General features: G+C 52.0%; 1 long non-coding RNA gene across 1 annotated transcript; it reads left to right on the top strand.

Moving 5' to 3' along the window:
* Nucleotides 1–1433: 1433 nt before the first annotated feature.
* Nucleotides 1434–10558, top strand: LOC111847108 (uncharacterized). The gene is made up of 2 exons (XR_002839024.2): nucleotides 1434–4278; nucleotides 10132–10558. It is a non-coding gene; the product is annotated as an uncharacterized lncRNA (long non-coding RNA).

Genomic DNA, 10558 nt, shown 5'->3' with positions numbered 1-10558 from the left:
CGCATGCAGAAAAGGTCTGGACTCAAACTATATCTGCTCTTAGTTTCTGGGGAACATGCGCCTTACTTCATTTCTAACAGGGAGGGCGTTGGGCTCGGGTTTAAACGCATTCTTACATTCTCCATAATTTAAGTTAAACTTAAACATTTATGGGGTGCTATGATGCACCATCTTTGTGGAATAATCTTGTCTATGGGTGGTGATTAGGGAGATGATACATTTCAAATGAACTGGGCGGTAGGGCGTCCGTAGAAGGGAAGCTGGGGTCGGCATTGCGAATTTGCAGAGAAGCGGGGGAGCAGATCCGGTGGAGCAGAAGGGTGATCGCATAGGCAGTAAATAGAGGAAACTTCCTCTGGGATGATGGTGGTATTGGGGTGGGATCGCTTTCCCCCAGTGATCATCAGCCGCGTGACGAAGTCTATGCAACGTGCTGACGGAAGAAACCACACTGGTCGGAGTTACGGTGTATTTGTTTTAGGAAGCTCCCGCATCGCTGGGGGAAAAGATGATGCGGCTCACACTTTAATAACATGACAGCAGGTTAAAGTAGCGTGACAAGCAACGCTTGATACAGAGAGACGCTGAGGAATTAATAGGGGACTACTCAAAGCCTTTTTGTCGGCTAATCAGCTTGAGGAGAAGTTATTTGTGATTTACAAATGACCTCTCCGACCAGTTTGTGCAAATCTGCCTATGTAATATTATTTTGAGTCACTGGGTGCATACTTATACACTTTAGATCCTTGTTCATTGCCCATTCATCGACGTTTAATTTGAATTCGATTAGATTCATTTTCGATATGCTCAAATAACTAATTTATTGTTTTTGTGCAACACTTTATGGTCATGTCCAAAAATAATCTATCGTATAAATAGGAACAGTTTATCCCACGTCACTACAGTGGCACGGTATTTAATATGCCCTAAATTAAGGTAGTCTCCCCCTTAAAAAGCTTATCGTGCAGTTTATGTCCTGCAGAAATACTGCCCTGGTTTTGTAGTTTCGTACATCCCGCTAGACCGCTTGACTGTGGGCATTTAACATTCTGTGGGTTTATTATACATTATCAAAACTAGTGGGTAGGGGGGACCGTCGTTTTCTCCTTAAGAAACACTGCAGCGTCAAGCTTAAACGAAGGTGACCATGTCACCAAGTAAGAGGAGCCTGACTGCACCCTATCGGGCCCCGGGGCTGCAGTGGTCGTCAGGTCATTACCATGCGTCTGTCACAACTCCGGGAGCGATTTTCGGAAGGTATGGGCAAAAGTCATTTTAGACAACACTTAGTCTTTCTATCGTCATTCTTCACATTTTCTATTAACTGTGCGAAGTTGTAGAATGAGTCAATACTTAATTCGTATTTTATGACAATGCTGTACAGCCTAAATAAATAGCTACCGATAAATAGTGTAGATTAGAGAGAGATATGTTTTGCCAAATAACTGGAGTATGTACGAAAAGTTAAGTCGCGGTTGGTCTTTTCAGTTCCAAAGTATATCACAAGTGCTTTTCATGCATCAACTGTTTCCCCTTGAAATACTGCTCCTTTTGCCAACGTGAATTTGTACAGCGGACATCTTACAGGAAGCTGTGCCATAACTATATTTACTAAGCAACGAAGACAACTTAGCGGGTTCTTTTTTAGAGTAATTTATTCGTGTATGCTGAAAATGACTATATCAAAATAGTTCTGTCATAATATTGACTTGATTATGTGGACTGATAAACTCAATTGGTGATTTTTTATAGCTTCATCAACCGAGGTACAGAGGCTATGTCAACACTACCCCCCAGTAAAACTGCCAACTCATGTAAAGGTACTAAGACTTGAACGGGATCGTGGCTACAGTACCAAGTACCACATTACCCCAGTTCGGATAACTTACTTACGGATAACTTTAATTGGTTAAAGCTATAGCCCTCGCCTCAATCCGCATTCATCACGACTTGACCGACCGCATGCAATTTTATTGGTTGGCGAATGAAACGTCATTGTAGATGTATCTTTTAATTGTTGGTGCTGATGGCTTTCACTCTCTTGAAGTCGCCTCGATTCCGAACTCCGGCATTGGCTAGAAAGGCTGACAATCATTGGCTTTGCGAAGTGGGCGTCATAGCTGCACTTTTACGTTAGACTTTGATTGGCCAGCTGTTTCCGATTGCGTCATCGCGCTGCCAGCTGATCGGAGTGGAGAAGCCGGTTCGAGGGGAGTTGGACTAGAGGCTTGCGAGACGGCGAGCGGACCAGGGAACGTGCGAGATCGGAACGCCGGGCGAGGCTTGTGCCTCCCCCAATTCATACGGCCGAAGTGTCTGATAGTATAGAGTAGCTCAAATGATCTGTGTTAGCCATAAAAACTGCACGAGCGCCGTTTTGTAGGAAGCGTGCGAGTTAAGGCGAGGTTTTTAACCCAGAATTGGGCTGAACTATGAGTTTACTGAGGTTTAAGGTGGGGCGTCCCTAAGAAGGATATTGTGGACTGCAGACTCGTCGGGTTTCTAGTAAGTCCAGATATCTGGCAGTAAGTAAAATCTTATGTTGTGCCGACCGTTTTCTTATCGTTAACTGGCGTATTGAAATTACGAAACAAAAGGTCTGATTACTCAATATTTAACCAGCCTTGCCTGCTTTGCTGCAGACTAGACGCTTTCTTGTTTTATTTAACCATGGCTACTCATTTAATGTCTCATCGGATAGTAAAACGGATACATTATTGACTCCTAGGTATACTAGGTAACTAGAACTAAATTCTTTTTTGAGTGGAGTTGGGGCGATCCGGCACGCCTGGAAGATTACATAAAGCTGACTATGGAGAAAGTGCCATTTTTGCTGTCAGGAGAACCACCGCCTTCCACCCCCCCAGCTGCGTAGATAAATGTCGGTGTATATAGCCTATATAATACTTAAATAACGCAGGACCTTTTAATGCAGCGTCCGCACAAAACTTGAACCCCCGCACAGAACCACCAGATAGCTTTTTTTTTCTGGGACTTTTTCCTGCAAAGTAAGTTGGCACGAACGGTGGGGCTGGACACTTGTTGGTTTGAGGGTTGCGTGTATCACGGCTGAAAAGCAAGCAGCTATCGGTATCGGCGCTCGTAGCCGAGGGCTCTGCGATCGGCTCGGGTTTAAGTTGCATTGTGCGCCCGGCCGGCCATTATCGGCAGGCGGCGGTCTTGACGCGTCCAGAAAACGCGTCAAGAACAAAATGTAGCCAGCGCAATAAAAGCGTCTTAGTTTCCTTCCCTGTTCTTTTGCCAATGAGCCTCAGATGAATGCCGATTCCTGATCTAGCGGGGAAACACCCTCGGCGCAGAGAGCCGCCGGTAGTGGGCGGTGCTGCTCCGCTGCCCGTACCTGTCAGTATGGCACCAACTTCAGCACGAATCCAACAACGCTCACTTTGTCACTGGCGATTATGGAGACTTCTGGAAAACTGGTGCTTCTCATGGCTGCTATTCGTGACAGCTCGGCTGCCTTGCTTTTTTAAATGAATCAGGTAAGAGGGTTTCAGTCCTCGGCCTGCTTGTCAATGTAGCCGGCGTCCTCCATTCGTCAGTTAACAGCTTCTTTTTATACATGTATGCGCGCTGCATGACACCATATAATTCGTACTTCACTGCATGTGTGTTATAGTATTTGATTGCATTGCATGGTCAAGTGTATATCTCCGCTCGCACCGTGCGGTTGTCACCGCATGATTGCTCACTTTCTTAAATCCTCTACTTAGCCTACAGCGTTTGCGGTCAGTGAATTTAGAGTAATGAAGGCGTCCGCTTGCGACTCGTTGATGGTGGAAGCTGTTCCGGTTTGGGTAACTAAGTAACTAGTTAGCGGAGTAAGGCGATCCGCGTGTAGGGACAGCCAGGCGAATTCCATAAGGCCACACCCTGTTTAATGCGATCTACCCGAAGCACCCCCTTTCCTTTTTTTCAAGAAGTTTCTCGTTTCCGTTTCTCTTTTTTTTGGTCTATGGTTTTTTTTCCACTTAGATGTTATCTCCAAAACCCCTTTTAAAATACAAACGACGATTAAACGATTTTAACGAAAACCCGCCGCACCTATCCTGGAGGACCCGCTGTTAGCCTTTCAATGTCGCTCCTGCGGATCAAGGTAAATCGGTTTTCCCCGATTAACCTTCCGTTTCGTGGCCCCCTGCACCTCCTAGGCACGTTTCTTGAGCCGAAGAAACCCACGATCGCAGACCGGGGGTCGCATACTGTGGTTCCTCCGTCAGAGATGCGCAGATACTGCGTGTTAACGTGACGCTACATGTACGTATGCATCGTGACGAAGTGACGGGTTTATTAAACCATTAAAGGAAGCGCTGTGGCATCTGAATAGTATTTCATGTAGTCACTCTGCCTGAGAAGGCTGTTAATGAATGCTCGGTGCATTAGGATAGATATGCTGCAAAAATGCGCTCCTGTTTCACTTGAATTTGACCCCTAGAAACTGCAGATTTAATTTTTTAATCTCTTTAATTGTGAATGGTGATTATCTTAGTTTAATCACACAACTTTAATGGAAGTATATCACCTCTTGCCTTGTTTTTAACCCTACTGACTTGCTGAGGCCAAACAGCTGCACGTTTAGAAATGATTGCTGTCTTGAGAGATTTTGCCAGACTGTTCCTGCCGTCGGACTGCTGGGTTAAACTGCGCGTCTGGAGGCTAATTCACCGTGGATTACAGCCGGGAACCGAGAGGATTATCTTCCAGCCTTGCGGACTGTTGGGTTGGGTCGGGTCAGCACTGGCTGGCCTGTGCGGCCGCCATGTTTGTCTCTGACAGTGTGGAGCCCTGCAGGGCTGGGCGTCTGTCCTGTGGTTCAGGATGTGCTTTCCTGTCTGACTGCTGCCAGGGCCCTTGCTGTCACCCAGAAGCTGGCTGCCCGTCCGGCTGCCACTTCGGCCCGGCAGTGATCGCGCCAGGCTTGTAATGAGATCGCTTTGACCTGATAGATCCCAATGAAAAGCTGCGTAATGTGGCCCAGTTAAGCCAGAATCGGGGGGGGTTGAATCTTTAGTCCCTGGGCCGTTATATTTTAGCTCCTGTACTGTATGTAAAGAGGCTGCCGTGTTCGTTGAGACCCTTGCTGTTAAGCATCTCGTCCCTCTGCTGGTGTGGAAGATGATGATTTGCTTGTCACATTGTTCCTGGCAAATTTTCGTTCGTCATTTTCTCGACTGGCTGTACCCTCGTGTCACCAGACAGCAGGCCTTCGGTAAGGGGGGTGTCCGGCTGGTGGAAACGCGGTACTCTTGTGCTATTGGATCTGACGTGTGACTGGGCACTGTTACTGGTCTCTGTTTGTGGCTGGTTGTGCAGGTGGAATTGCCTCCAAAATGTTAATTGAGTTTTTAAAAAGTGAACTTCATTTACGGTTTATCCTGGCTGATTTCCGGCCGGGGTGACACTGCTAAGCTGTTTTAATTTTTAAAAAATTAACGCCTGTCACTGTCACACCACAATTTTTGGAGAGTAGGTTATTGAAACGCTCTTCTCATTTTCTGCTGTCGTGGGCAAGATGACACGGTGGGGAGGGGAGCGGATAGGTGCTAAAAGCTAAATATTTGAGGTGCCCTGGATACGCGCCTGTCCTGTGGGCCTAATTATTGGGTCGTGTCCTTGTGTTGAATTGGCCCAGGGAGAGAGGCCTTGCTGTTATCTCTGCATGGCTGGAGAGATTAATGTCATCGTCACCGGGCCCCGTCAGCGAGAGGCGTGCCTCGTCACGCTCCGCAGGGCGCGCCGGCGTTGGTAGGCCGGGGAGTCCCCACGAGGCCGAGTCCCAGGTTAAGGCCGGTTCCGTTTATGGTGCAGTACGGCTGCATGCGTGTGCGGTGAAATGCCGCGGCCTTGAGCGTCAGTGGCAGGTTCTAGACGGGGGGGGGAAAAAAATACTGACTTCTGTGGCTGAACTAGCCTCCACCCCTCCTTCCATCTTGGTTTTCGCTGCCCCCCAACCCCTCCTCCTTTGCCGCTGACCTGGTGTGTTGTAATGGCTAGCTCCCTGCTGTGGTTCACTTAATTAACCCGTTTTCAAAAGGCTGAGATGGTGCTGTCCATGTCTGGCCTTGGCTTGCGGTTCCGCGAGGCTCTCTGTATGCGCACACGCATGCGCACACGCACCCCTGTGTGGTCCCAGCTTACGGGAAATAGATGGTGGCTGTAGCATCTCTTCCAGATGGGTCTGTCCCCCGCACTGACGAGCCTCGACTTTCACAGTGTGTGATCTCCGGTGTCGTCTCCCCCCCCCCCAGCCGCTTAGGACCTTGGGAATGACTGCACGCTCATTTCTGGGGTGACCCCTCCCCCCCCAGGTCCCGTGGTCTGTGATTAAGCGGGTCGCAGCCCTCACTGGTGTATGTGTGACCCAGTTAGAGCATGCGTGAGCCTGCATACTCCCTGGAAACGGCACCTCCCCTCTCCCCTGCTGCACCTGCCTGAATGAAGCCCCCCCCCCATGTCCAGCGTTTGCTTCCTCCAATGCTGGGCCGTGCTGGGAGGCAGCTCTGGCATGCACAGCGCTTTTGTAGAGGGGGTGGGGCCCAGTTCAGAGGGAACGGAGGCCCACAGCAGACCGGTTGGAATTTGTACCATATGTACCAGACATTTGCGGAATGCGGCAAAGGTACTGGGAGGGCAGAGGAAATGGATCGCGGCCCGGGAGGCAGCGGTGGGTCTGGGGGGGCGTCCCGGTCTGGTTCTGGTGCAGCCTTGATCTTCTCCCCCCCCCAGTCCACTGGTGGTGCTGGGATGGGTACCATCTGCCGTTATTGTACAGACACATACTTAAAATGGTGATGGTGGTGATGGGGATGGGGGGGGTGTTTCACATCTGGCTCTCAGCTGCATGCTGTGTGAGAATCCCTCAGCCCTTGGGGAGGGGGGCAGGCATAGTGTCTGAAATCCTGGAATTTGTAGCCACAAGCAAATGCAGCTTGATTGCTTCTGGAGTCGGTAAAGTGTGGTGGGGGGGGGTCTTTAGGTAATTTGTGTCGCAGCCTATGTGATATAACCCCCCCCCCCGTGGATGTAGGTCCGAAGACCTGAGTGTGCATAACGTTGTCTTGGAGTTGCGGTGCAGTTGGCACAGTCACACCTGGCCGTCCCGGGGGGGGGGGGTCGGGGGGGCGCAGCCTTTAAGGGAGACCTGCAGCACGTTCGCTGTGGCAGGTCGTGCCAGATGGTGCCCTGGAGATGGTCTGCTCTCTAGCACGGGGAGTTCATGACCCAGAAGATGGTCTCAGTCTCTCAGGCATATGGGGGGTGGGGTTTAATTGAGCCCAAATGTTCCTGTCCACCCCCCCCCCCCCCCATGTTTTGTTGTTGCTTCCACCCCGTTTACTTGGAGCTGCAGCCCTGAAATTTTGTCTTGTCCCCTTTTCTCCCGGGTCACTCAGTTCTCAGTTCTGCTTCCTGCATCACATCTGCATTCCGCCGCAGTACAGCTGTGTGTCTGCATACCGCTGCCCTCTCTCCCCACGGCGGTGTGTGTGTGTGTGTGTGTGTGTGTGTGTGTGTGTGTGTGTGTGTGTGTGTGTGTGTGTGTGTGTGTGTGTGTGTGTGTGTGTGTGTGTGTGTGTGTGTGCGAGAGAGAGAGAGCGCGACAGACAGACAGAGCGAACCTGCCCGCCCTCTCGGTCTCCGGTCACTGAGTTCATGCTGTCCATGCACAAGGCTGTTCTGCCTCTCCGTGGTTTCAGTACTTTCCAGTCCCTCAAATGGCCCAGAGTGGATTTATGGCGGGGGGGATTTCCCCCCCCCCCAGCCCCAGGATGTTGGGAATGGCTCGGATATTCGCTGCGGACGATCAGAATTCCTGAGATGACTCCGCTGCTTCTGCGCTGTGCCCCGCGGCCCTTTCCATTGTATAACGGGCCTGGAATTTCCTTATTCTATCAAACTGTTTTGTTTGCATGCCGGCTGTTTGAACGCTGCTGGAGGAGTTTCACTCAGGCCGGCAGCGGAGAGGGGGATGCTGTGGTGTGTGTGTGTGTGTGTGTGTGTGTGTGTGTGTGTGTGTGTGTGTGTGTGTGTGTGTGTGTGTGTGTGTGTGTGTGTGTGTGTGTGCGCGCGCACTGGAAGCTGGACTCTGTGTCGGCCTGCAGCTCCCTGCCACAACGGCTGGCGTGTGCATGCAGGCCAGTCATGGTGATGGCGGAAGGTGGCAAGAGATCATAAATCACTGCTTCAAAGGCGTCACCCCCTGACACGCTGTGAAAACACTGCTTCCCTTTTTTAACGTCTTAACATCGTGCAGTGAAATGCTTGGAAAGAGGCCTGGTTTGTGTTTGGCCTGTGTGTGGGGGTTCCCGCCTTTGAAGCCCCCCCCCCCCCTCTGAAACGGCACCCTGAAGTGTTAGGTTGTGGGTCTGTGGCTGTCCAGGAAGAGCTGCTTACATCATTGCCCCTGGTGGGGGGGTGGGGCTGCCCTATGCCACGTGACAGGATGCCTCGCTGACGTCTGTCCTCCGGATGAGAACCAGCTCCCCATCCTGTTCACTCTCCTGATCATCACCTGCCATCTTTGGCTGACGCAGACTCTTCTTTTATGACGTCGGTGCCGCGTCTGGCCTCCTTCGTCTTTATCTGAAGGCCTGAATCACATGGGATGGTCAGCATAGCGGTTTAGCCAACTCTCTGCCTTCAAAGGCCCAGTGAGGCTGCCCTCAGCTGCTCTGCCTCCTGCCCTCAATTTGGGGAAGCTTAGTGCTGCCCCCCCCCCCCCCCCTGTTCTGTCAGGGTCTTACTTTGGCTCCGCCCTCCCTCTTCTATCCTGGATTGCTTTTAAAGATGCCGTTTTGCTTGGGGGGGCCTTGTACTGAACTTCCATCTTACTGGTTTCCTCCCATGACAGCCCTTAATAGAAATGGACCCCCCCCCCTCCTGCCCTTCTCCACTCCCCAGCAGTTTTGCAGCCTTCAGGGCCAGCTTGCTGCAGTCTGGTGGGAATGCCTCAGATCACTTGGTATGGCAGGAACACAGTGGGGGTGAGGTGGGGGACGTTGTGGCGGGGGGGGGGGGGGGGGGGGTGTGGTCACTATCTTTTGTCTCCCTCTGCATTTGTGGCCCCCAGTTTGTGGTAGTTTCCCTCTGAGGATGTTCATTCTATCACAAATGCATTGAACCCCCCCCCCATTCGTGACATGGTTACGGTGCCACCTGCCTTCTGCAGGGGTTGTCCTCATGGGCCACTCACATATGGTCCCAGGGCTCGTCATCGCCCCGGCAACTGCATCCATGGCAGTGGACAACTGTGGGGGGGGGGGGGTGTGCTGATGTATGAAAGTGCCGGAGACAAGGAGCCACGGTGATTAATGGCTTAATTTGCGGAGTGAGCGCAGCTCTGGGGGGCAGGATGGGGACGGAGGGATGTGAGCTACTGCACTGGGGGGAGGGGGCAGGGATCGTCGGATTGGGGGTGCTGAGTCGGCCACCCCACCCTGTCGCTGCTGTCTACTGTAATTGATCTGGGAAGCATCTACTGGTGTATGATGAATCCCTCCCTGGAACACAGCGTCCTGTATGATGGATGCTTTTGGGGGGGCTCATGGCAGTGCCAGGAAGGAAAGTGTAGGATAAAAATGGGCCGTCTGTGTGGCGATTCTGGGGGGGGTGCATTGATCCACCCTGCAGCCTGGATAAAATGCTTCAGTCACTGTGGGGGGGGGGTTGGGTTGGGTTAATTTTAAATAAACGATTGTGCTGAGTGGAGTGTCTCTCTCCCAGTACACCCCGTGTTTCCACAGCCTCTCCCAGCTGGAGCTGGCTGGCTTGTGACAAGGCTGCAGTGTGAGGCCTGCCTGGCCCAGAAGCCCCTCCCCCAGGTCGGCGAGCTTGCGGGCCGGTGTTCGGTGCAGGGCTTCTTCCGGATTCTGGCCGGTGCTGGGAGGTGCCCGTCAGGGTTGGGTGAGGCTTTCGGAACGGGAGCTTGTGGTGCTGCGACGTGCCCCCCCCCCGCCCATGGCTGGGCACCATTCTCATGGGTTTCGTCATGAAAATGGCCCCATTTCTCCCGTATCGCTCCTCTGGTCTCTGGGGCGCCGCGTGAGCCTCCCCGGATGCGAGCGAGGCTCCCTCTCTGTTCTAAATGCTCCTTCTGTTCTCTCTCTCCATCAGGTCCTGCGCAGCCGGTGAGTGGGAGGCGCAGACGGCGTGTGTGTGCGCGTGCGCGCGCGTGTGCGTGCATGTACACACGTCTTGGCCGAGTCGCGGCAGTTCTTCACTGGCGAGCTTTATGTCCATGTATAACTGCTAAAGCTGCCCGCTGAAGAACTGTTGTGATTGGCTCCTCCCTGCGCCTGTCAAGAGGAGGAGCCTGTCAATGAGGTTTATGGGGGGTGGGGGTGGCGGCTTCTCTGGAAAGGGGTCCCACTCCTATCCTATCCTTGGGTAAAAGTGTGTCCCTTACTGGTGGGAGGTCCACTCGACAAGTCTCACAGAGGAACTTGATTTGGGACACTGGTCCAGCGCACTGCTCTCCAGCCTGACCTGCTGATATTTCTTGTCTTTCCAAATAGTGCCAATAAACTCTACATCCACATCC

This window comes from Paramormyrops kingsleyae, chromosome 17 (assembly GCF_048594095.1).
Source record: "Paramormyrops kingsleyae isolate MSU_618 chromosome 17, PKINGS_0.4, whole genome shotgun sequence".
Taxonomy (NCBI): Eukaryota; Metazoa; Chordata; class Actinopteri; order Osteoglossiformes; family Mormyridae; genus Paramormyrops; species Paramormyrops kingsleyae.
Note: the sequence above shows the minus strand (reverse complement) of the source record. Positions and strands in the feature narration are given on the sequence as shown.